The sequence below is a fragment of the Syngnathoides biaculeatus genome, chromosome 3 (genome assembly GCF_019802595.1).
Source record: "Syngnathoides biaculeatus isolate LvHL_M chromosome 3, ASM1980259v1, whole genome shotgun sequence".
Classification (NCBI taxonomy): Eukaryota; Metazoa; Chordata; class Actinopteri; order Syngnathiformes; family Syngnathidae; genus Syngnathoides; species Syngnathoides biaculeatus.
Genome location: NC_084642.1, coordinates 18,303,724 through 18,328,808, shown reverse-complemented (window position 1 = coordinate 18,328,808; position 25,085 = coordinate 18,303,724). Strand labels below are relative to the sequence as shown.

Below are 25,085 nucleotides of genomic sequence, written 5' to 3'. Positions count from 1 at the left end.
AATTATCATGCCCAGGAGGTTTTTTTTCCTCCCTTTTGCAGCCATCAGGCTGAATCATCTTGACAAGGCGGCATGGCCCAATTACACCACAGCTCTGCCAGGCTTTGATGTGGCGGAAAAGCTGGGAGATAGGGGGCAAATTGCACCCGCAACATTATGGTAATGATCCGGCGGAATCCCGTCGCTAAACTTTGCTTGTCGCTTGCTTAACGGAGATGCTAGTGCTAATTACAGAGGTGCGCAGAGGTGGGAATGGGGTGGGTGGTTGATGAGGGTGACGCCCGAGGGCCTCGCGTGGAGGCCAACGCCCGCCTGCTAAAAGAGCAGCTCATAAATGTTGTAAATGAAAACGAGACAAAGTGGACTTATTCCCCTTTAATTATACATCCAAGAAAGGTGAGCAGGTCAGGGGGTGCCGCTGTTAATGAAAACATCTGAGGAGCTGGAGCAGGTTGGGGAAGGCGTACAGCATTTTCTGGAGACAGTGTTACAAGGAACGCACGATAATATCAGCTTGTAATTAACTTGTCACTTCAATTACAGACCCTCTGATTGGAATTGTCTTGGGTTATGACGCCAACCAAACCTCCCCCCTTTCCTTCCTCCGTCTGTTTGCTTAATTAGTCTGACGAGTAGCCGCCATGCCCGCAGCCACGGAGTTTATTGTTGCAAGTGATTGACTAGCATGAAGAGGCGACGTGATCAAAAAAGAAAAAAAAAGTGTGACTGATCGACCGTCAGCCGTTGCAAAAAAACAACCCAATAGCTAAGTAAGGGTTGTATGGATTTCTTGGGCTCAAATAAGAACCCATGAGGAAAATGTATTTTTAAAGTGCTCATTTTATGTATCATGAGGCTGATTAGCTATGTTACCGTACATTGATGTTTATCTTGAAAATTGGTGCTGTTGTTTGTTGGATAATGCACCTTGGTGAGCTTCTTTTTACATGCGTATGACTCTTAATGATGCTCAAACCTTACTTTTAAAGATTGCCTGAACAAAAAAGTCCTCGTATGCAATCCAAGAAATGAATGGTTCTCAAACTAACAAAATAATGTATACGAGCTCAAATATATCAGGGGATTTTTTTTTCTTTGTATGAAATGGCAAAAGCAAGACAAACTGGACAAACATTTGATAATGTCTTTTGCTGCAAAGTATTTATTCACAGGTCAGGCGTGTAGAAAGATAGCGAGGTGCTTACGCTTCCTGTCTCATAACTATGACTTTATACCATACTGAATATTCTTTGACGAATTTCAGAAAATGAAAAATTATAAACGGGCGGCATGGTGAGTCAGCTGGTGAAGCATTGGCCTCACAGTTCAGAGGTCTCGGGTTCAATCCCGGACCCACCTGTGTGGAGTTTGCATGTTCTCCCCGTGCCTGCTTGGGTTTTCTCCGAGCACCCCAATTTCCTTCCACATTCCAAAAACATGCAACATTAATTGGACACTCAAAATTGCCCCTAGGTGTGATTGTGAGTGCGGCTGTTTGTCTTGATCTGCCCTGCAATTGGCTGGCAACCAGTTTAGGTTATACCCCGCCTCCTGCCCTTTGACAGCTAGGATAGGCTCCAGCACTCCTCGTGACCTTCATCAGGATAAGCGGTGAATAAAATGGATGGATGGATGGAAAAATTATAACTACTATCATGATTGGCATCTCATTTAATGGCACACGATCTGGTCATGGAATGACATTTCAAGACGAAAACATTGATGTGTACATGATCCTTTGACTATTGCGTACATGAGGGTTTATCTAAATAAACTCTTACCAAAGATAATTCATGTACACCTTTTTGTGTTTATGTGAGCCAGTGATAAGATAAAAGCGAATATAAATAGCCTAGAGACAAATTGCAGTCATGGAGATTGCTTGTAAGAACAGGCTCGTCTTTGATAGCGCCTCGTCTATTCATAAGGAAAACTTTGTCCGCATCAATAGGCATAAGAACGCAAACATAATTATCTGTTTGCATTACACTCAGAAGCAGATCAAAGATCCTCATCAGGCCTCAGATAGCATTTTAAACTTTTTAAACGCACGCGAAGCACTATAAATATACATTACAAACGAGCGAGAGAGCAGCTTGTCCTCGGCGTTACCTTGCGAGGACATCTCTTGGGAACACTAGGGGCCTCTTTTTCTAAAGCATCGTCACTTACACTCGCGTCCCGTGTTCTATCAGAGCGCTCGCCATACTCTTTTGTCTTTGAAATGGCAGCTTGCAAAGGACTTCTGAAGACGCGATGAACATTTTTGACACAGGTAGAATCAACGCTGAGCCACTGCGGATTTGTGTGTGTACGTGTTTGGTTTTGTTTTTCTTCCCCCCTGGCAGGACACTTTCAGAACTAATAGAGTAGATTCATGTGCAAAGCAAAGCAACACAATCCAGCTCAACACACTGAGCTTCATGTCATGTTGATGGCATTAATTATATCTCATAAATATCACTGCTTTTTTTTTTTTTTTTTTGCCTTAATCAGTGTCATGTTTTCTTCATCTTGACTCCAACAGGGAAACTCGATCACCGCTTTTCAATTTTGGTTGAGCCTTTTAGTGGTTTACGTGCATATGTGTGTATTTATGATGTGGAGCGAGGCCTTAACAATGAATTCATCAACAACCGATGAAGTAAGTCACGCTTTGGCTCGCTTTACACGTCTCATATTTTTAATGGCGGCGTGACAGATGGTTGGTTAATTGTGTTCTGGATGACAAATATGACAACAACTGGAAAATGTTCTGAGGAGATTTACATTTTAAAAGCAGATGTTGACAGTTGTGATTTAACAGTTTAACAAACTTTGGGTCAGGAACTGAAATGGCTCCAAGGCCAAGGAGAATGTTGTAAGACATGTAATCGGTCATCAAGCTAGCACACAATTTTGTGGAAAACTCATTAGTGTAGTTGTACATTTCACCAATGATAACATCGAATGTATATTCAGACATTTGGGTCCAAGCAAGGAACCAAATGTCAAGTGTGGGTCTTTGGGAAATCTGTATGAGACATCACCACGGCCTCAAAATAGGGAATTTTCAGGGTTTAACATGGGCATTTTCTTACCATTGTGGTATTTTGATGAAAGCATGTTAAATATTCTACATGTTATTTAGACATCTGCCACGTGAAAGGAGTGTAAAATAAGACACAAGTGATTTAACAGCTCAATGTACTGAAGCAGCGTTTCCCAAATCTTGGGTAGGGAACCAAAACTGGTCTCTGGCCAAGGAAAACAATGAAAGTAACTCATAGCTATGTTCTTGATCATCAAGTTGACACACAGCAAGGGAGGCTTGGTGACTGGTTGCCACACATGGTGATGACATACTGCCACAAGCATATCGCTATCTATGGCGATCATGAGACAGAAGCTGAGCTGCACTGTTTGTTTGTGAAGCAGATCTGTGTCTAGCGTGTGAGGCAGTTACACTTCCTGTCCCTTACCAATTTGGTTCCTTGTTAAGACTCCCCCTCTGGATTACAATGAATGTTCCATACCTCAACTGCCTATGTACAATTACACCCACACTTACTGTATGCAAAGCAAGATGGGTCGTAGATCAATTCCTGGAAAAGGGCGCCAACATGTAGTTTAATGTTTGGTGCGTTAACCATTAAACATTAGATATCGATATTCAGGACCCTCACTTTACTTTTATTGTTGACTAGTTTTACGAAAAATAAGAATCACAGGTCGATTTGCTACACTGTTTAAGGCATAACAAATACTTTGCAAACTGTGGATTGTTATAATTAAACTTTACCGTGATGGCTCGTCTGCTGAAACAATTAGCAACACTCCGATGATTGTTTAAAGGCTCTTCTGTTCCATAAATCCCAACACAAACAGCGGACATGTGGCTTTGTTTTCCACCATCAGTCTGAAGGCACTGCAAAGACTCAATGATTTAAAAAGGAGGAAAAAAAAAGACAGAGCGGTTACACCCTTGTATAAAAACATAGCGTTTTCTGTGAGCGGCTGCCATAGTACTATGTCATCCACTTGAGGTTATGCTATCCTGGTCACTGAACACGTCTTGGCTACGAAGGCCCAGGGATGGCGGTGGTGGCGGCGGCGGCGGTTTCGCAGAGTCGTGATGAGGGTTCCTCGCATGCATGTGTCACTTTGCGGCCCAGGAAGCCTTGTGGGGCTGTCATTACTGGACAACGAATAAACGTTATGGCGTGCAGCGCACAAAACAAAACAAAATTGTGTGTTCCCCCCCTCTCCTTTCGGGATGACAACATACCTGTTTGGAGCAAAGTGACTGGTCAATCAAATCAGGGAGAAATAACTGAGGGCGAAATAAGAAAATTGGAAAAACCCCAAATATATTTTTATAGATAAAAATGTATATATATGTATATGTATGTATATAATGTACTGTATACCATGTAACAAAAATATAAATTATATCCAAATTACATGCGGCATGGTGGATCAGCTGGTTAATCGTTGGCCTCACAGTTCTGAGGACTTGGTTCAATCCCGGCCCCGCCTGTGTGAAGTTTGCATGTTCTCCACGTGCCTGCGTATGTTTCCTCCGGGCTCTCCGGTTTCCTCCCACATCCCAAAAACATGCAACATTAATTGGACACTCAAAATTGTCCCTAGGTGTGATTGTGAGTGCGGCTGTTTGTCTCTTTGCGCCCTGCGATAGGCTGGCAACCAGTTCAGGGTGTACCCCATATCCTGCCCGTTGACACCTGGAATAGGCCCCATCGCTCCCCACGACCCTTGTGAGGATAAGCAGCAAAGACAATGGACGCATGGATATAAATTACATAATTTCCTTGGGCCACCACTGGTGATGGACTACATTGTGTTTGCATTGATTTGTGTCACTGTAGGAGCTGAACTCCGAGGACACTCGGGATTCGCAAGCCACGTGAAATGAAGGAATTGCATTTGCATTTGCAGTTTATTTCGATTATTATTAATACTGTATTGTCTACGTTCCATTATTAGTGGCAGGGTATTCAGCTCATAAGAACTCTCCCTGGGCTCCTTGCAGTTGCGTATCAGCTTCACCACAGTATCAACCATGACAGCAACAGAAAGGAATGCGCATCTCATGAATAAGGTGGCATGAGAAGCCTCTGTGTTTTTCCAAGACGGATCCATTTAAATGAAGCGTGGTATCGAGCTCTTACGTGATGTTTCGGCAGCTGCCGGACAGCGAGCGTGGCCGCCATCCAGCAGCCCCAAGCCTTTGATCACCATTGTAATAACCCGCGCTGAGCTTCTCGCGGTGTTCTTCTTCCCTCTGTTTCTTTTGCAAATTGTATACACACTGCAAACATGGCTCCATCTCTCTTACCCGCTGTCAGTCTGCTTAAATTGCACTGACAGCATGCTTTGGCCCGGCGACAATATGCAACATAAGGCTTTGGAAAACTCAAGCGTTCTCAGGAATGAGGTTAAAGGCACCATTAGTCAACAAAGGCGGAAACTGTGACCCGTTTCACGACACCCTGATATTCAAACATGGCAGTTTACATGATCAGGATTTTCGGGGACGATCACCAATCAAAAAAAAAAAAAAAAAAAAGCTAACCGATCACCAACCCAATCACAAGACGGAGGAATGTGTCTATTTAAATGATATGTTGGTTTACTTTATATGCACTTGTGTACTATATACCTTAAATTATGTGAAGTAATTAAGCAAACAATCATGGAATTAAAGTAATCTACTGAACAGCGGTGAAAACCAGCACACATTTTCTCCCCATTTTGTCCTTAATACACACGATTTGAGCCATTGTTGTTGTCGTCGCCGTAGCCACGGTAACAAGTGTATCCGTTCATGTTTGTGTTGATGAGATAAAGCCCCGTGACTGTAAAAGATGGGATCCAGTGAAAAAGGAATACAAGATTTTCTTGTAATAGCCTGACAGTGCAATCATGAAAAAACTAATTTGTCTTGTATAAAATGTTGTCTGTCTAAGATGTGTTGACTGTGCCAAACCGCTGCCATGTTTTTAAAAAAGAAAAAGTCAAGGTCCACCTCTCACCCAGTGTTCGGCGGATCGAGTTCGGCACTCCTGTGACCCTTGTGAGGATATGTGGTTTGGCCAATAGACATGGACTTCACTATGTCAAAAGACATGCAACAAGGCTGAAAAAAAAAACTGCCTTTTGGATTCAAATATACTCTTCACAATGGCTCCGCAGAGTAAATGTCTTTTTGCGGAGCCAATCAATGACGTCATTGATCAGATCGGCCAATAACAGTAAAGTTGATCAGCCGAGCCATAAAATGCAAAATATCGGCCAATATCGGTCAAGTTGAGCTTGTCTCTCTTGGTAATAAAAAGCTAGCTAGCCCAACTTAACATAGTCAATTAGCTATCACTGGTCAACCAGGTATATTTACTCATTTGCCACTCATCCATTAAGATGAGTTCTTATCTATCTATCTTGTCATTTTATCTCTCTTACCAATCTGTCTGTCCTGTTCATCCATCTGCCCATATATCTGCTAGCTAGCTAGCTTAACTACTTCGCGAAACACGCTAACAACTGCTGCCTCTCGTGTTCTGCCAACAGCATGTAGTTACCTGTACTTATCCATCTATCAACAGTATCAGCCTCCCGAGTGACCGACCGAGCGATCTACTTCCCGAGCTAACAAAATTATTTATATATATTGCATATACAGCACATATTATTTCACGTTACTGTTGAACAATTAAGTTTCAAACGCAGCCTGAGAGAAAGGCTGCCGATGGGGCACAAACAAAGACCAAATCTTAATCTTATTGCAAGTGACATTGGTGTTAATGCACTGACACTGCATCCGCGCTTCAGCGGGGCATGATAATGTGCTGCTAAACAGGCAACATAAACACGCTAATACATTCTATTCATAAGCCATCAGTCCGCAACATTCGCTGACACCCGGAATATTTCCCCGAGATATTGGCTCTCATTATAGAGCTTGTTATTGGCAGCATACACGGATGGTGACCTTTTGCATAGAACTTTTATCCCATCCTCTGAGTTGCTCGGATGCCGCGTAAGACGGACGAGGTTAGGGAGGTCATCGTGGTCACACATAACCATCTTCCACCGCCAAGATTTACAGCTGCAGACGGCCGAAAAACCTCAGCCTCAAAAGTCCTCGCCTGCATGCCTGGAAGGACTCCTTCAAGAGTGCTCACATATCTTTAATTTTGAATGTTTTAGTATCATGTCCAATGTCTTCTTCATTCCACAAGACATAACAAATATATGACTAAAATAAATTGGCAACAGCTCCACAAAGCTTCATCTGTACTCGACTCATTAGGCGGCAAGTAATGACCTTTTTTTTCTCTGACGAATGAGGTTTATTGGGCAAAATCAAGTGTTCAATTAAAGTAAACATAGGTGTGTCTAGAGGCAACGTATCCAGATATGCAAGCTAGTCGTTTTGCGGTGCAAACTTTAAGGACCCAATGAAAAACAATTAGAGGATTTACAGTCAAGTATGAAGGCAAACCACCCGTGAACCTTTTGGGTTCACTTGGCTACATTCATAAATCCTCTCGCCAAGACCGACGGCCACTTGCTACATGAATTTGCTGAGAGGATGATTATGATGACGACGACGATGATGATCTCTTCATGTTTGTGTTAGCGTAGGCTGTTGGGTTCCTTCGAGACTTTTCTGCTGAAGGGTCAACGCAATGACAGTCACTAATCAAGATGCACTGAGTTTTAATTGGAGGTAATCAGCCTTTTTAAAAACTAACCTGGAAGAAAGCCACACACCACTAGAATAGTACAGTAGATAGATTAGACCGATAAGAAGATGGGTTGATAAGTACATAGACGAATAAGTAGCTATTTGTGCAGATTAATTTCACAGAATATTTGTACAGCATCACTTTGATTGCCAAATACGCATTTCAAGTGCAACAGTTCTGGGAAATTCTAAATTTCAACCCCAGAAATATTTGTAGTCCAGTATAGATACTCTTGTTATTATTAGAATAATGTGTACAATAATAAATAATAATAAAAACTTTGTTTTTTCATTCTCTTTTTTTTTGTTGTACTTCTTACGGAGTGCTAGATGATGCGGCCTTTCATGGATTGATTCCCAGTCATTGGGCCTACACTGCTGGTCCATCTTTAATTATTTAATGGTTTGTTAATAATACGCTGTCAAAACATGTAAGCAAAGAGAACTGAATTGTTATATCGTTAATTCACAAGAACAAATTAATCTCATAATTCAAAGTACCACTTTAAATGATTCTTTGCCCAATTAAGTAAAAGTGGATAATTTCATCAGTACACCTGATAATCTTTCAGGAGAAACTAATGTTTGGGGAACCAGTGCTCCACTCTAAATGTATACCGAAATGCAGACATCCATTTTCCCACTTTCATGGGTCCCACAAAAGTGTTTGGATTTAGGGGCTCCCTCCAAAAAATCGTTTAGAGGACCAAAGAGGACTTTATAAAAACTGAAATGGTCCCTCCCAAGATCCAAACCAACGCTGGTCAGTTCAATTTCTCACCTCTGGACCTCCCAGCAATATCAAAGAAGTGTAAAAATGAATATAGTGGCAGCCCATCTATTCAAAAACAGTTTTTTCAGCTTCCCATTAACCTAACGTGCACTTTCTCACGCTCTCACCACAACCACACGGGTCTGTCCCATGTCGCCGTACGCCACCCTCGTCACACCTGAGCAACACTGGATCAAAGTGCCGCCCGGCCCACCGACAACTCCACAGCTGCCCCTCGCGGGTCCCCCCACCTGCAACCTTTCGTGACTCCACCTCACATCCCTCACACATCTGTTTCCAAGGCTGGCCGCAAATCCTCCATTTATGTGCATTACGGCCCGTTGAGAACGGAGTGACAGATCTGGAAACTCTCCCCCATGTCCCTGTGTGCTCAGCGGCCGCTTTGTTCGCTTCCTCCTCCTTCAAAACTGCGCAACAGGCACGTTCACAGACATTCCCAGAGGCTTGGGCGAGAATATTTCACAGTGAGGCCTCACAGTCAATGAGGATTATGCCTGTTGAATAATGCCTGCATGTCCCATAAACACCTTGAAGAGCTCAGTGCTGGGTTGAGCTTCAATGCTGCAGCTAGCAGGGGCAGAAAGATACAAATTTGAAAAGCTAATATAGATGATAGGATTTATTAATGTATTTATTTGAGGACAACAATGATTTCCTTATTATACAACAGATGATTAAAGGTAGCAGATTCATTTAAACTCAAACTAAAACTCAGTTGGGATGGTGAGACTCTCTACAACATATCATCCTGAATGATTATTCTGTGGTGTGGGGTGTGATAAGTTTGTTTTCCCCCCACAACGATCTGCTCAGAAAATGGTTGAGGTCAACTGCTGTACATTTTCAACCTGTTCAATATTACCAATCTCAAATCACGATGTGCGTAGTCAACACCTAATGCAGGTTGAGCCACAAGCTCCTGGAATGAGACTCTAGATGAAAGAATATCCAATTTGGAAGCTTTGCCTATTTCAGAGCCTGTGTAAAAGGGATGAGCCATAATGCTTGTTCAATGTAAAGTAAGTAAGTTTCTTTTGGCTTGTCCCGTTCGGGGTCGCCACAGCATGACATCTCAGATGAACGCTCATATTTGTATGGCACGGTTTTTATGCCGGATGCCCTTCCTGACGCAACCCCTCTTGGGAAGTAGAGGCCCCAGTGAGATACTAACTCCTGACCCCTGGTTTACCAAACCAATGCCCGAACCACTGAGCTATATGTTTGTTCAATGTATGTGGTTCAAATTTGATCGCAATCGATGATTGCCAACAAATTTCCCACAGAACAACCTCCGACAATGACAAGACAGACTTCCAGCATGTTTTCAGGCCTAGGTTCTTGAGAATTTTCAAGACTATTCATGATAGTCACCTAGAGTCCCCGTGGCTCAGTGGTTAGAGCACTGGTTTGGTAAACCAGGGGTTGTGGGTTTGTATCCCACTGGGGCCTCGACTCCCTGAGAACGTTTGCGTCAGGAAGGGCATCCGGTGTAAGAATTGTGCCAAACATATATATGCGTTCATCTGAGATGATACGCTGTGGTGACCCCGAAAGGGACAAGCTGAAAGAAACACACACTTCATGATAGTCACCTATTTCATGTTGCTAAGTGCAACAGACTTACAGGGAGACATTTTCAAAATTATGTCTTATTGGGCATGGGTTTTTAAGAGCCTTTTCTAGGTCTCCAAGTAGTCATGCTTCCAAATTTGATCCTGTGAAGTCAAATTGGCTTTGAGGGATGAATTTCTATACAATATTACCGAGACAAGTCTGAGGGATTATATCACGGAAGCCATCTTTCACTAAGATGAACATGAATACACAATTTGATCAGGTTTCTTACTATGGGAAATCTCTGAAAATTCCCATTTATTTTACTGTATTTAAAGGAAATTTAAACTTTAACTATAACTTAACATAAACTGGCGGCACGGTGGTTCAGCTGGTAAAGCGTTGGCCTCACAGTTCTGAGGTTTCAGGTTCGATCCCGGACCTGCCTGTGTGGAGTTTGCATGTTCTCCCCGTGCCTGCGTGGGTCTTCTCCGGAACCTCCAGTGTCCTCCCACATTCCAAAAACATGCAACATTACTTGGACACTCTAAATTACCCCTAGGTGTGATTGTGAGTGTGGCTGTTTGTCTCCATGTGCCCTGCAATTGGCTGGAAACCAGTTAAGGGTGTACCCCGCCTCCTGCCTGTTGACAGCTGGGATAGGCTCCAGCACTCTCCGCAACCCTCGTGAGGATAAGTGTCAAAGAAAATGGATGGATGGATGAACGTAAACCTGTGTTCATTATTCTTCTTCTCTTTAGACGTTTGTCCAAGATTCTGTTCCTTTCGGAAAGTTGCAAAAAAAAAAAAAGCTACCTGAACTGATGTTTTGTGATATACTCTGTACTTGTAACTTTAACGCTAACCAAATGTATAGTTGCATCACTAGGCTGTATTTTTTTTTTCACGAATCAGATGCTTATCAAGAACAGCCGATGCTTTTATAGCCATAACATTGCATAATTCCAGGTTACAATGTTGCACTTTCCTCATGAAAAGTGATACCTTCTGACGTACGCTGACGTTCACAGGGGGATGTACCCAGTGATTAACTTGGCAATGAAACACTAAAGATTACATTACAGCGCCAATGGTTAACTCGATTTGGGTTATTTTGGGGGTTATGAGAGCGATTTCTGTGCACATATTGCACGCAAGTGAATTACATGAAATTTCTCATTGATTCATCACTTCTTTACAGAGGAGCTCCAGAGCCATTTTTTGGCCTCAAAATGCAGCGATGCAATTGCCAAATATGTTGACAGTTTATATTCAATAAGAACTCAAAAAGGAGGTTTTGGAAATGTTATTCTGTTCTCCCTCAAAAGTCTCACACATTAAATCCAAAATACCCCAGATTTACCCATTTTAAGCACGACTAAACTTATGCTTTTAACAGTGCACTTTGAACCCTGTAAAATGGGGCAAAATAAGCCAAAAGGCACGTTTTTACAGGGCATTATAACACTATAAACACACATACACACACATTATATATACATTGCAATAGTCCAAACCACAAACAGCTCTTTCCACAGAAAAACTGGAAACGTCTTGATATCTTTACAGCATTGTTTTTCCATGACTTCTGGAACAAATAACAATGAACTGTTCTGTTATGGAATACCGTCTTCAAGTGATGTGAGATAGGTTGGCATGATTTAGAATACAATAATGTATTATCACAGCATTTTGCCAGCAATAACAATAATAATTGTGAATCATTACTAAATTAGGGAACCATCTATATAATTACAGCCCACTTTCCTTCACATTTCTGGTGTTATTTATTTCCATCCATTCTTCCACTGTACATCCTCTTGTGACTTTAGGGGAGATCCGAGGTACACCATACACTGGTCGCCAGCATATTCCAAGGCACATTTACAAAAAAAAAAAAAAAACAAAACAATCATTCATACTCACATTTAAATGTGAAGACAATTTAGAGTTTTCAATTCATTGACCATTGGCTGGCAACCAGTTGAAGGGGTACCCCTCCTCGCGCCCAACATTATCCGGAATCCTTGCAACCATAGTGAGGAAAAAAAAAAAAAAAAGAAACGAATGAATGAATTAATCAAACATGTTTGGAATTTGGGAGGAAACTCACTAATCAGTGTGCCACTTTATAAATATTTGTAGATTCAAATGTGTCATATGTGGATATTTCATTTAAGTAGAGACTTTTATGTATTTACGGTAAAAAAAAAAGTTCTTGACTTGTATTTCAGTAAAAAAATTTGCAAGATATACTGTATGTTTACTGTAACTATAATACATTTTGCTATCATTTATTTCATTGTACTTAATTATAACATTTTGGTACATTTCAAATAATTGTAATGAATTTAGACTTAAAATTTTAAAAATAAAGGAAATATGTAAACATACATTTATATGTTATTTATTATTTCCATCCATTACATACATACATCCATTTATTATTTTAGAGTATGCGACTTCTTTAAGGTCATGGAAAAGTGTGAGTGTACTGAATGGTTGTATGTTTCTATGTGTTGTATGTATCTATGTGCGGCCAGCTGAGAGTGTACCCCGCCTGTCGCCCGAAGATAACAGGAAGAAACTCCAGCCTGCCCGAAACCCAAGTGAGGATGAGCGGTAAACAAAATGGATGGATTGATAAATATTGAGCATTTGTGGCATTTTTATAACAGTTCCAATTAGGTTTTATTTGTTTGTCGTATTGCATGTTGGGCTCTGTACAGCTCGCGGACCCACACTCTTCGTGACGGCCGCGGTGGATTTAAGGGTGGCTGCGTTTCATGGCTTTTCAATCCCTGACATATAATATAATAAGGATCAGTTTCTCAGCAGAGAATGTCACTGCAAAAGGAAGTCTGGAGGGGAATACAATGTTGAAACGAACAGCAAAAGCTTTCCGTTTTTGTTGGTCATGTGCTCTTTGTTAAAAATTCGAGAGCCACTCTTATTGGCACTCGACCCAGAATGGCTGCCAGATGTCCTGGTGACTAGGAGGAAAAAAAATATGTGCAGGCTCGAATTGGCACAGTTTAACGAGTGGTGCTTTTCAGTGAAATTAGGCCCATTTAAACCTGTCTTCTACAGCACACAAAAGAAGGATCTACCTTCAATTTACAGCCCCATGTAAACCGCACGAGACAAAAAGTGAGACGCCTGCAAGTTATTAAGGATACGTTCCACTCTCCTCTGTGATGAGAGCCGCATGTACAAATGTGTGTGTGTGACTGTGTGCCCAACATATTTGTATGATACCACACTTTGAAATGGAAAAATCAAAGGAGTTTTTTTTTGTTTTGTTTTTTTTTCCCCTGAACTCTACAGCAGTGACCCTGCGCAGTAAAACCGCCATTGATACACTGCAAGTGATCACAGAAAGTTGGAGAACACGTAGTCTTTTTCCACTGCATGCTGTCTACTTGGTCTATTGACTCTTTTTAAATGTCAAACCCAGCACCCAAAAGGGCACTGCACCAAAGTGGAGATTGTGGAATCTCGGACTGTAAGCATTGACATCGAACATTTTTCTCCCTTCTAGCTGTGCATCCACACACATTCCTACAACGCATCAAATTTCTTCCAGAGGATACTGAAGGTGGCAAGCGAATGGAGCGCTGCAGCCAAGCTGAGATTGTGGACGACAGTGCTGGCATTTCTAGCCATGTATCCTCAGATGTACAGTACAGTGTAAACTCAATTTAACGAGCCCAGTTTAATGGATCTATGGGCTGTTTGGACAGTCAATGTGTCCAAAAATAGTTTCCACTTGTTACTTAAACCAGTGTTAGTTCCAGAATTTGCCAATGTTGCTTCGTGGCACAGTATGGGCAGAGACTAGAACGCACATATTTCTGGGTCACGCATGGTAAACAGGGTGCAGTTATCTACCATTTTATCTACATTCACAGTGCCGTGCCTATGTTGAGGCCATGTTGACATTCACCATTCATTCATTCAAGTTCTCCAGGCAATGCATTCATATGGCAGCCATGATGGCATGAGTTATTTCTATTGTCGCAGAGAGCACAGCATGGCATGATGGCAGTGTTTTTTTTTTTTTTTTTTTTTTTTACTCTAGAAGATCTCTCTGGAGCCTTACTGCAGTCTGGGAGATGTTACTTTTGGTAAAGTCACCATCTTTTTGTCAAGCATCAACTTGCCACTGCAATAACTGATCGTCATCACCAGGCACACGGGCATTCCAACTTTGGATGATATTTAAAACTTTTCAAATATATTCAAGCTCTTTTAATATGTTTAATTACAACAACTTTCTTCAGTACTGAACATTTTAGCCCATTAAAAAAAGTACAAAAGATTTATGCACTGTACAGTAATATGACTGCATTTTATATGAACCACAAAAGAGTGCTTCAATATAACCAAAAATCGACTGTAACAGACCACCTCCCTGCGCTATTACTCTGTTAAATAAAGGTTACACAGTATTGTCGAACAATATAATATACAATGGCACTACAAAAATTTATACAACAGGAAACTGAGGGTAGCCAGAAAATCGGTCACTACATCAAACCCAAGACACTGGGGTACAATGCAGTAGCATCCACACTTCCACTGTAATTTTTCTTCGATCATACACGCAGTAAAATGTAATATCCATCAATCCATTTTCTTTTACGCTTATGCTCACGAAGATCGCGAGGAGTGCTGGAACCTAACCCAGCTGTCAACGGGCAGCAGGCGGGGTACACCCTGAACTGGTTGCCAGTCAATCGCAGGGCACATCGAGACAAACAACCAATCGCACTCACAATCACACCTAGAGGCAATTTAGAGTGTCCAATTAATGTTACATGTTTTTGAGATGTAGGAGGAAACCGGAGTGCCTGGAGAAAACCCACGCAGGCATGGGGAGAACATGCAAACTTCACACAGGCGGGGCCAGTATTGAACCCGGGACCTCAGAAGTGTGAGGCCAACGTTTTACCAGCTGATCCACCGTGCCGCCTATATTATGTAATAGTACATAGATAATTTTTACAAACTATGTAACACACACATAACTGGATTTTCCTTCAACAGGAAGTAAAATATGTGACCCAAGCTCAAAAATTGTACTATCAGCATAATTTGCATTTCGTTTTTCAAGAACAGCCAATGCCAATTCATTTTTGTTTTTAGTTCTCTGAAGTAACCTGGAAATTGCTACCTTGGCGCACACGCCAAACAAATTCTTTCTTTCGGCTTGTCCCATTAGGGGTCGCCACAGCGGGACGTCTCAGATGTACGCTCATATTTGTTTGGCACCGTTTTTACGCCAGAAGGCCTTCCAGACGCATGCTTGGCACAAGCAAAATGCTTGTTTTGCTATATGGATATGAACTGACAACTCTGTCTACAGAAGCAGTTACTTAGACTAAATTATCTATACTTGTCTAGGAATGATAATTACGTGTGCGCACGATATATTACGAATTCATGTGTGGCAGTAACATTCTTAATCCGATGCCGTGTTACACAAACACCCCTAGGTATTGGTACACAGTTGGTCTAAGAGGTAGTACTGGGTTACTTTCTTGCGTCAGTTTTCACCATCCTAAGGCTGACTAATTTTGGTCATTTATGTAACTGCATCGTATAGATGAGAAATTGAACTGATTTAACACCTGAGTAGAATGACAAGGGGGTACTAGTAGAACTGTCTTACTAGTAATGTTTATTTTTTCCCCAATGCTGCATCCCATCATTGGATGACATTTCGGCATACAAGTAAGACAACTTTGGCATGCCAGTAGGACAACTACATGTTATTAGTGAGGCAAACTTTTTCATGTCCGGGCATAATAGTACAAAAAGAGTTTCACCAGCAAAAAAAATATGGTACAACTGCATAATTACTAGTATTACTACTCAGTTCTCGTTACAAGAGCTGCAGCAATTTAGTGGCGACAAGTTACCTGGTCTGATTTTGGCTGGCAACCAGTTCAGGTGGTACCCTGCCTTTGGGATAGGCTCCAGCACTCTCACGACCCTTGTGAAGATAAGCATTTGAGAAAATGGATGTATGGATAGAGGTTAACAAGTGGGATTTTATAATGGCATCCTCAGTCTCAATTTGAGTAAAATTGCCATATCATAGTAACATTTGACCATACGCGAATAGAAATGACATGAATGAAATGAGTGTTGGGTTATGAACATACACCAGTCTCCTTTTGACTGCAGCGCTCTGTTAAGCCTGACTTTTGTACCAATAGGTGAGATACACTGAAAAATAGTATACAGTATATGCAGTACTCCATTTTTCTCCACGATCCCGTCTGCTGCTGCGTGTCCGCGCTCTGGCAGAGGAAGTAGGCTAATAAATGTGCAGCTTTGCGTTTGATATGACGTCTGGCTTTCATGTCAAGCAGCTGGGCAAAGACGTTGACTTGAGTTAAGGCTCATATCTGGGCCCTAATACCTTCCATGCCTCTGGCATGGCTGCAATGCACTGCAAACGGAGGAGGCGGAGGAAGTAACACCTCACGAGCTCTGTTGTGAGGCCCTGGGATGGGAGATACAATGTGACTACTTCTGCTTAACAAAAACTCAGGCGCACTAAAGGAAGTTTTTTTTTTAGTTGGGTAAGGCAGGCTGCTCTGTCCGACAATGGCTGTCATTTATGAAAGCTCTTGCGTTTGATCATATTAGGTGACTTGGATCTATGCAATGTGCTATTGTACCAGGGAAAGCAAAGTAGAATTTGCTAAGTTTTATAATTTATTTACAGTATGTACGTAATTGTAATCAATTGCATTGCTCTGGGAAAATATGGAATTAACTTAAAAGTTGCCAATGGAAATTTTCATTCATCCATTAGTCCATTGTCTACCCCATTTTCCTCACGAGGGTCGCAGGTATGCTAGAGCCTATCCCAGCTCACTGCGGGCAGGAGGCAAGGTACACCCTGAACTACTCACAATTTCCATGATAACACATTTGCGTTAGATTTCATAACCAGCCGCAAAAGCTCAGATTTTTTTTTACATCACTGCCTCCGTCTTTTCTGTTTTTAACTTTTTTTGGAACATTCATCCATTCATCCATTTTCTGAACCACTTATCCTTACAAAGGTCGCAGGAGTGCTGGAGCCTATCCCAGCTGTCATCGGGCATTAGGCAGGGTACACCCTATACCAGTCACCAGCCAATCACAGACAACGTAACTTGTCACCAGTATATTGCTGCTGCTCTTGTACTGAGAATTGAACAGATTTTGTAGGTACTGTATATCAATTTTGCAGCTAGTGAGAGTGTGATACATTCTGCTACTGTGCTACAGGTAGCAATGTAAGACGAGGTAACTTCCATCCATCTGTCAATTTTCTAAACCGCTCGTCATCATTGGTCTTGCAGCTGTGCTGTACCTTATCCCAGCTGACTTCAAGTGATTTTGGGGTACGCCACTGACTGGTCGCCAGCCAATCGCAGACCAGGTAACGTTGCCAGTGTATTGCTGCAGCTCTTGTATCTGGTTTTATTACATTGTCCAGGTATACTTAATTTGACCAATGAGTGTATGCAGTGGGCCACAGCGAGCAACATATAATTCATTGTCACTAGTAAGTATTTGTGTCTTGAGCATATGCTTCATTCAAGCAGCCACAATGAAAAGTAGTATTTCTGCAACAAATGCATGACATGCACGTTGAAATATTTGATCACACTGTACGTGGTGCCTCGACCTCACAGCTCTTCTCCTGCTGAGTTTTAAGTGAAACCACGCTGCCCTGGTTGTGGCCCCCCGTATTCCCACACATCTGGATGGCTTCATCCACCCACCAACCCTCCCAGCCTCATCCTCCTACACGCTCCTCATCATCATCACCCACCATTGTAAATCTCCTCTAACTGTACTGGTAATTACGCCACACATGCTTACGCAACAAAGCGGTAGCCAAGCCCAATGACAAACAGAGCGTTGCTATAAATTAAGACATTTATTGCTCTAATTGCAGTCTCATAATGTCGGTCTCTAATGGTGCAAAGAGGAAAAAAATGGCCACAGTGCACTTTTCCTTTGTGGCAAACCTCGGTTAGGTTAGTCACCAGATGAAGTGATGGCTTCAAAGACAGATCAAGCCGTATTGTTATAATTAGCCAAAGCTCCACGTGCAGAAAACCAAAATCGGTCATCAGCCAAGAGGAAAGAATGATCATAGGCTGAGTGGTGGTGCTGTAAATCCTTATCAAGTGTCAAGCACTTGCTCAATTATATTCAATTACAGCATCCCGCATAAATCCTCTGCGTCACTCCCTTCCGATACGATGACGTACGCGTGGTGACAATTTCCAGTGCTGAGCATGCTTTTTCTTTTTTTCTTTCTTAGTCTAATTTGTGACTCCAATGTGTCGCAGCTTGTGGCGCATCACGCATAAGGCATGCTTTAGGTCATGACGCCAAAGCAAGTAGGCACTTGTCACGGGTTACACTGATTTAAGATCAAGATTTTCGGACAGATGTGGCTCTAAGCAATGTTGACATGTTTGTTTGGACGATAGTTGGGCCAAGCTAAAAAAAAATCAATTTGAGGAGTTCCACAACAGAAATAAAAGCCAATCTCGTAGCTTCCATTAATTTAGTTTCTGTACCGCTCATCCACACAGGAAGCCTATCCCAGCTGATTCTGGGCTAGGGCTAGAATTCACACATGAGCCAGTCGTCTCCCAACTGTGACGGTCACCTCGAAACGATCGCTTGCGACATCTTCGACAACATTTACAAGCAATCCCGTTTGTAAGATGACTGCCGATTTCACCTTGAAGCTACATTCTGCTCGGAGTGCTCACAATTATATAGGGATGTTTGCTTTGGCCGCTAACAGCCAATTAAATAGAATGTCATGTTGTTAAAATTTTGAGGACACATCTAACGTTAACCTTTGGGCAAAATGAAGGACCCTGGATGCTAATTATTTCTATCCACAAACTAACAACTGGTCTACAGTGTCAGCTGTTTTGGAAGCAAGTACACAAGTTAAATGCCGTTCTAGTTAAACTTTGCAGGCTCAAAACATTTTTCTGTATTGCTTTGGACAGTGACTATCTTCAAACTCTGCTATGATTTAAACCATTTACTATTTCACAACCTGTGTTGCAAAACTGATTAATATACAAAAATACTACATTTTTAAAGCACATTTAATATTTTTGTCCCCCCCCCCCAAGTGGTCCAAAACTACGGCTCTTATTGTGTAAGTGTTGCCCTTTTTTTTTTTTCTTTTTTATATCTAATGTAGAGTTTAGAGTCTTCAATTAATCAACCATGCATGTTTTTCGGATATGGGAGGAGACCAGAGTACCCGGAGAAAACCTGCACAGGCACGGGGAGAACATGCAAACTTCACACAGAACAGATGTCAGATTTGAACACGGGTCCTCAAAACTGTGAGGCAGCTATGCTAATCTGTCTGTATTACTGTGCCACCATCCTAATGGTTTTCATGATGGCAACGGTTTGACCAAAAGGGGATTTTTTTTTTCTAAAAGTTCAACCCTTTAAGGTTCCACTCATATGATATGTAATATCCTAAAAATAATAAGTCATGAGAAACTGACAAATTAAGTCACTTAATTCTCCATTTGTGCATTTTCTAAACCGCTTATCCTCACCAGGGTAGTGTTTGAGCGAGAGGCGGTGTACACGGTGGACCAGTGGCAAGCCAATCATAGCATACATGGAGATAAGCATCGTTTTGTTTTGTTTTTTTTTTTATTTTGGAGGAGGTTGGAGTGCTGTGGAAAAACCACGCAAGTATGAGGAGATCATTCAAACTCCACACAGGAAGGCCGCAGCCCAGATTCGAACCCATAACCTCAGAAATGTGAGGCAGCTGTGCTAACCAACGCTCTGCACTGTGCCACCATCATTTAATTACATTTTATTGATTTTGATTTGGCCTTATCTGCCTGCCTCCTGGCCTTTTTCTTCTTTCATGGAGGCTGCTCGTGGCGTTGAATGTGTATAATCAAATGTTCCAGGGCCTTGACTTTAGGAGCCAATTGACAGCATGACAAGTGTTCCTTGGAGCAGCACATCTGTCGAGGATGTCAATAGATGTCTTTGAAATGTACACTGCAGAAGGAGAAGAAAGGCCTTTAAAACGCTGACTGAAGAAAAGATGGACCGGCGGGTTATTGAAAACGACAGTCCGTATGTAAATCCGCTTCCCCGTGGGCTTCCACCCTTCGGCGAGGTATCTCTATACGGAACCACTTTATTGCAGACCTTATTGCAGACTCTTTAATGTCCTCGCAACAGCTGGAGTGGAGATAAAGAACGAGGAAGCGGTACAGTGCCAGCTGTTGGAATTATTAATACAAAAATTAACTACTGTGTGTGCGGGTTAATTGCTTTCTGCTTAATGTGCTTTCAAAAAGCCTTGATTCCTCTTTTCTGTTACACAAATGGCATATCAGGAGGCCTGTGAAATTAAAGATTCCATTTAGAGAGAGCGCTCCAAAAGCATTCCCCTCCGCCACCCTCCACCCTCGTTCTTCTCACGGCTCGGCGGCCATAATGGAGTCATGTGTTGAATCGCCGGAATGGTCGCATTAGGCAGCTGCCACCCCGCGGATCATCGAAGAAGTCTTTTTTAGCAGACAGAAGCGCCGTTCATCCCTCAAGAGCTCAGGCAAAATCATTTCTGTGAGATGTATGCATATCAGGCCGCCAACGTCACACATCCACGTTTAGCAGTTGAGTGACGACCACCCATTTTGATTAAGGCACCTCCCATTCAGGGCCCGATTATGCTTTGGGTCACTTTGTTCATTTACAAATAGCAACTAGGGCTGAGGAATTTTTTGTTGCACCCCAAATTTAGCAACCCCCAAAACCATCATAAGAAGACCCACAAAAACTGAGAGGATACGGGAAGTTAAAACGACCATCTTAGGACCATTATGCCCATTTCCAAAACAAGGCTTCTTGCAGAGATTTTTGTATGATTGCCTCCACACTCGAACTACTGTAATTACACTACAAAAGATGGTCGAGGCTGAATTCCAAATAATTTTTGTTTTGGGTTATGTGTGTGGGCAAAGTTTGGTACTGAGCTTTGATGGCTGACCAAAAGGTGACAGGATGTGAGCCAATTTGGTTTGAAGTAGCCATTTTAGAGTCACCTTAGCTGTTTTAAAAAATAAACTGATCTTGGAGATTTCTACCCAAAACACTAAGGACTTCCTTAGTCCCGCAAACCAAGCTGGGAGGAAGTAAAAAGCATTTAAAGTGCATGTTTTGTGAATTATTTCACGATCAGTCATTATTTCATTTGTTTTATTATTTGCTAGTTATGCCACTCTGTTTGCTGTGGTGTGATAATTTTAGTTTCGATGTGACACCGTGAGACAACACAACATCGTCAGTAGTGACCTGCCGACATGAGTAGTTCATGGGGCAATGTAAGCTTCTTCTTCTTACAGATGTAAAACGCATCCATCATTCCATCATAATCCTCTCTGCCATGTGAGCGCCATCTTCCGGTATCTTACATACATGCTAAAACATGTGTTAGCATATAAGCTAACAGTGTAACCTGTGCGTTTAAGTGTGCACAATGTCTTGGAGACCCAAATCCGCAAATATGCGGGGCTACGAAGGGTGAACCGTGAATCGGCAAGGGCACAATGTATACTAGACAGACTTTTAGTTTTTGTCAACATGTTTGGGCAGAGCCTAGTAGTGAAGTTTGACGACTCATGTGGAAGCCTAATTCTAAGTTCCACATAGCAACATTAACTTTGTTAGGTATGTCCGTCAAGAGTAAAACCACCAAAACGTCTCTTCAAAGTCATCCTTGAAAATTAAATCTATACACGTATATTTAGGGGGTTTTGATATTCTAGTGTTTTGCTACGATCCACATATGCTGCAGTGAAACTGGACTAATACAGGCTTTTCGATTCTATTCTACAATACACTTGGAGTCAATCACATGGAAAGAGTTAAGGAAAGAACAGAGTAACAGCTCCTCTCGGACATGCACAGGTCACGTCTCCACCACATTTTAATTTCACGTTGTAAAAAACACATTAATCAGAACCAGATGACGTGGGAGGAATTCTAAGATGATATGTTTTTATGCGATAATTTTAGGGCTATTTAAGCAGGTCAAGTGTGAAAGCGCAGAGCTGGCTAGATAAAGTCCCCAGTCATCCTCTAGGTGGCTTCGTTGCACTGCAATCGAGCGATGTATCAATGACACAGGCTCCTCTTAGTTCACTATCGGGCCACATCTCCGACAACCTCCCAGAAAGCCAGCCTGGATAAGAGCATTGTTTGACACATGAAAGTTCGGCGGGAGGGCTGCCACTCCGCTCAGCCGGGGCCAAAAAGACGAAGCACAAAGGACAATTTGATTCGCTTTCGGCACGTTTTGCCTTCAAACGTCAGAAATATCCCCCATCAGTTGTCAAGGTGTGTCCTGCAGGATTTGGGAATTAGATGAGAGCAAAGGCAAATCATTGAGGTATTACATATTTGCTGACTCTTCATCCTTTTCATGTTCTTGCATGGCAGTAAAACATTGAATTAGTTTTCTGTTACACTGACCACAGTTTCAAAGAACACCACATTCTAATACGAGCAGTGAAACTGATAAGACAAATAATATTACAGCCAGTCTGTCAGTCTCATAAACTATCTCCAGAACCTCCATTAGAACTTGGATGAACGATTCCAGATCGTGGTGGATTCTGCCTTCCTAGCCTAGAGCAACTAATATCATCCATTCATCCATTTTCTGAGCTGCTTATCCTCACGAGGTTTGCAGGAGCGCTGGACCGTATCCCAGCTGTCTTTGGGAAGGAGGCGGGGTACACCCTGAACTGGTTGCCAGCTAATCGCAGGGCACATGAAGACAGACAACTGTTGCAAGCAGGGCAAATTAGATTGTCCAATGAATGCATGTTTTTGGGATGCGGGAGGAAACTGGAGTGCCCGGAGAAAACCGACGCAGGGACGGGGAGAACATGCAAACTCCACACAGGCGGGGCCAGGATTTACTACATACTGCCTATTTTGAGAGTTTTATTCCAGTTAAGAATGCTTGAATGGTTACCATACATCATTCATTTTTAGGGTGATGACACAATTTCTTGTAAAAGTGAATCCCCATTAACCTCAGGGGTTCCAGACCTACTTAGATTCTGTGAAAACCTGCGATATAGCGACCATTAAAAAATCTTATTGATGGTTTTACCTCGTTCCAACAAATTTAAACTTATTTAACCACAAGCATTCACTAGCACCTGTACTGACTTTGGTTTTGGTTTTGGTTTTTTTTTTAACTCCCAGTTGAAGTCTACTTTTTCACACACAGGCATCTTTTTTCCCGTAATAAATGAAATCATTTAAAAACACATTTGTTTGATTGTCCTAAACATTAAAGTGGAGAAACTATGCAAAAATATCCAAATTTGAGAAGGTCACTAATACTTTTCCACGGCGCTGTACGAAAGATTGACCTTTTCATACCAAGCGGTTATTTTTTTACACTTTCATGACAGCTAAGAATATTATTTGAAAAATCTACTGCACACTTAGTAAGTTTCATTACAGTGAGAGTTCAACCAGAATAGAGCCTCCATTTCCTGATTGAAAAAATGGTTTCAAAATGCAAACAAATCAGTGATTCAGCGTGAAATGTTTCAAATGATGTGGTAACAAACATGTGGAATCCTAACCTTATCGTACAGGCCACGAGTTCCATATGGATCCCATCCCCCAGGCCCTCCGCCTATGCTTTGATATTGCATGTGTCATGAACATGGAGTGTGTATCGGTGCTCCGCCGGCGCCACCTGAAACTGTCATTAAAGCGCATGTCCTCAGGTGGAAAACGTGTGAGTATGTGTGGCTTCCTCGACGATAACACGACTTTGCTCTAAAATACTTTTCTCACAGCGTCATAAATAAATCAAACGTTGATGAAAAGCATTTTTTTTTTGCTTTTAAGACGCATATTAAAGCACACGGAGAGCGCTTCCCTGCAATAAATGATGAAAGAAACACACTGAAATGTCTTTGCTGGGCAAACAAGTATGTCTAAATGTGTCCAGATCCATTTTCAGTCAACATTCTGAACATAAGTCTCCAAAACTCTCTCGGTCGCAACCCCTCTGGAAAGTTTTGAAAAAAAAAAAAAAATCATCCCCAGACACCAGTTAAACCCATCAATATATAAAATATGTCTATCACAACGGGAAGCACAAAAAAATCTCACAGACCAGAGTCTAAAATTTAACAGGAAGTCAGCCATTTCGACTTGAAGGAGCCTTTGAAGACTTTATTTTTTTTCCACATCGTCTAATGTGGGCAGAGAATGGTGTCAAAATGTGATGATCTTTTCAAAGATATGTAAAGAAAAAGGTGTTGTGAGAGCAATATTTGGTTTTGTGTCTGTTTCGTATTTCCTGAACAAATATTCTACATGGGATTTTATCTGGCTACAGAGTAGCAGGTAATGGAAAAAAAAACAAAAATCATGTAATGGTCTTTAGGGGAGAAATTTTAACAAAAACTTCTATTCTGCGTTCTTTTTAGAATTTTATAATATTGTATATTTATCTTTAGCCACGTTCTGTAATGTGAATCAACTAATTAATAGCCAAAGGTCATAAAATTAATTCTGATTTAACCATTTAATAATTAAGACACCCTCAACATCAAAAAGTATTTGTATTGCCATTGGTATCAGAAATACAAGCCCTTTATTCACTTGTTTTTAGACTGACACCAGATCCTGCAATAAAGCAAACCACTAAGTAGCCAACATCAGATTTTATTAACTACAAAATAATCTGGCCAGTGGAAAAATATTTATGGGTCATGAAAATTAATTCAGATTCAGCAATTTCAAGATGGATCCACCTTGATTGTTAAAACGTGTCTGTATTGGTTTTGGTGTTATTGGCCCTGTATTTATTTGGTTATCTTCTTATTTAGATGCCAGGTTTCGCTTTATCGCAAACCAGTA

At 41.6% G+C, this 25,085-nt stretch overlaps 2 long non-coding RNA genes across 12 annotated transcripts; one reads left to right on the top strand and one right to left on the bottom strand.

Annotated features, from left to right (window-relative positions):
• Positions 1–3,561: 3,561 nt before the first annotated feature.
• On the bottom strand, positions 3,562–4,316 carry LOC133498369 (uncharacterized). Its single transcript, XR_009794289.1, has 3 exons — positions 4,268–4,316; positions 4,009–4,177; positions 3,562–3,916 (listed from the first exon to the last, which is right to left on the bottom strand). It is a non-coding gene; the product is annotated as an uncharacterized LOC133498369 (long non-coding RNA).
• Positions 4,317–12,639: 8,323 nt separating this feature from the next.
• On the top strand, positions 12,640–24,005 carry LOC133498366 (uncharacterized). 11 transcript variants are annotated; one of them, XR_009794286.1, is made up of 5 exons: positions 12,641–12,719; positions 13,639–15,080; positions 17,462–17,503; positions 17,599–17,667; positions 17,798–24,005. It is a non-coding gene; the product is annotated as an uncharacterized LOC133498366 (long non-coding RNA). The 11 variants fall into 11 exon arrangements; XR_009794284.1 differs by adding an exon at positions 13,425–13,602 and having other exon boundaries at positions 12,642–12,719; positions 13,684–13,763; positions 14,759–15,080; positions 17,462–24,005; XR_009794279.1 differs by having other exon boundaries at positions 12,640–12,706; positions 13,639–13,763; positions 14,759–15,080; positions 17,462–24,005.
• The last annotated feature ends 1,080 nt before the right edge of the window (positions 24,006–25,085 follow it).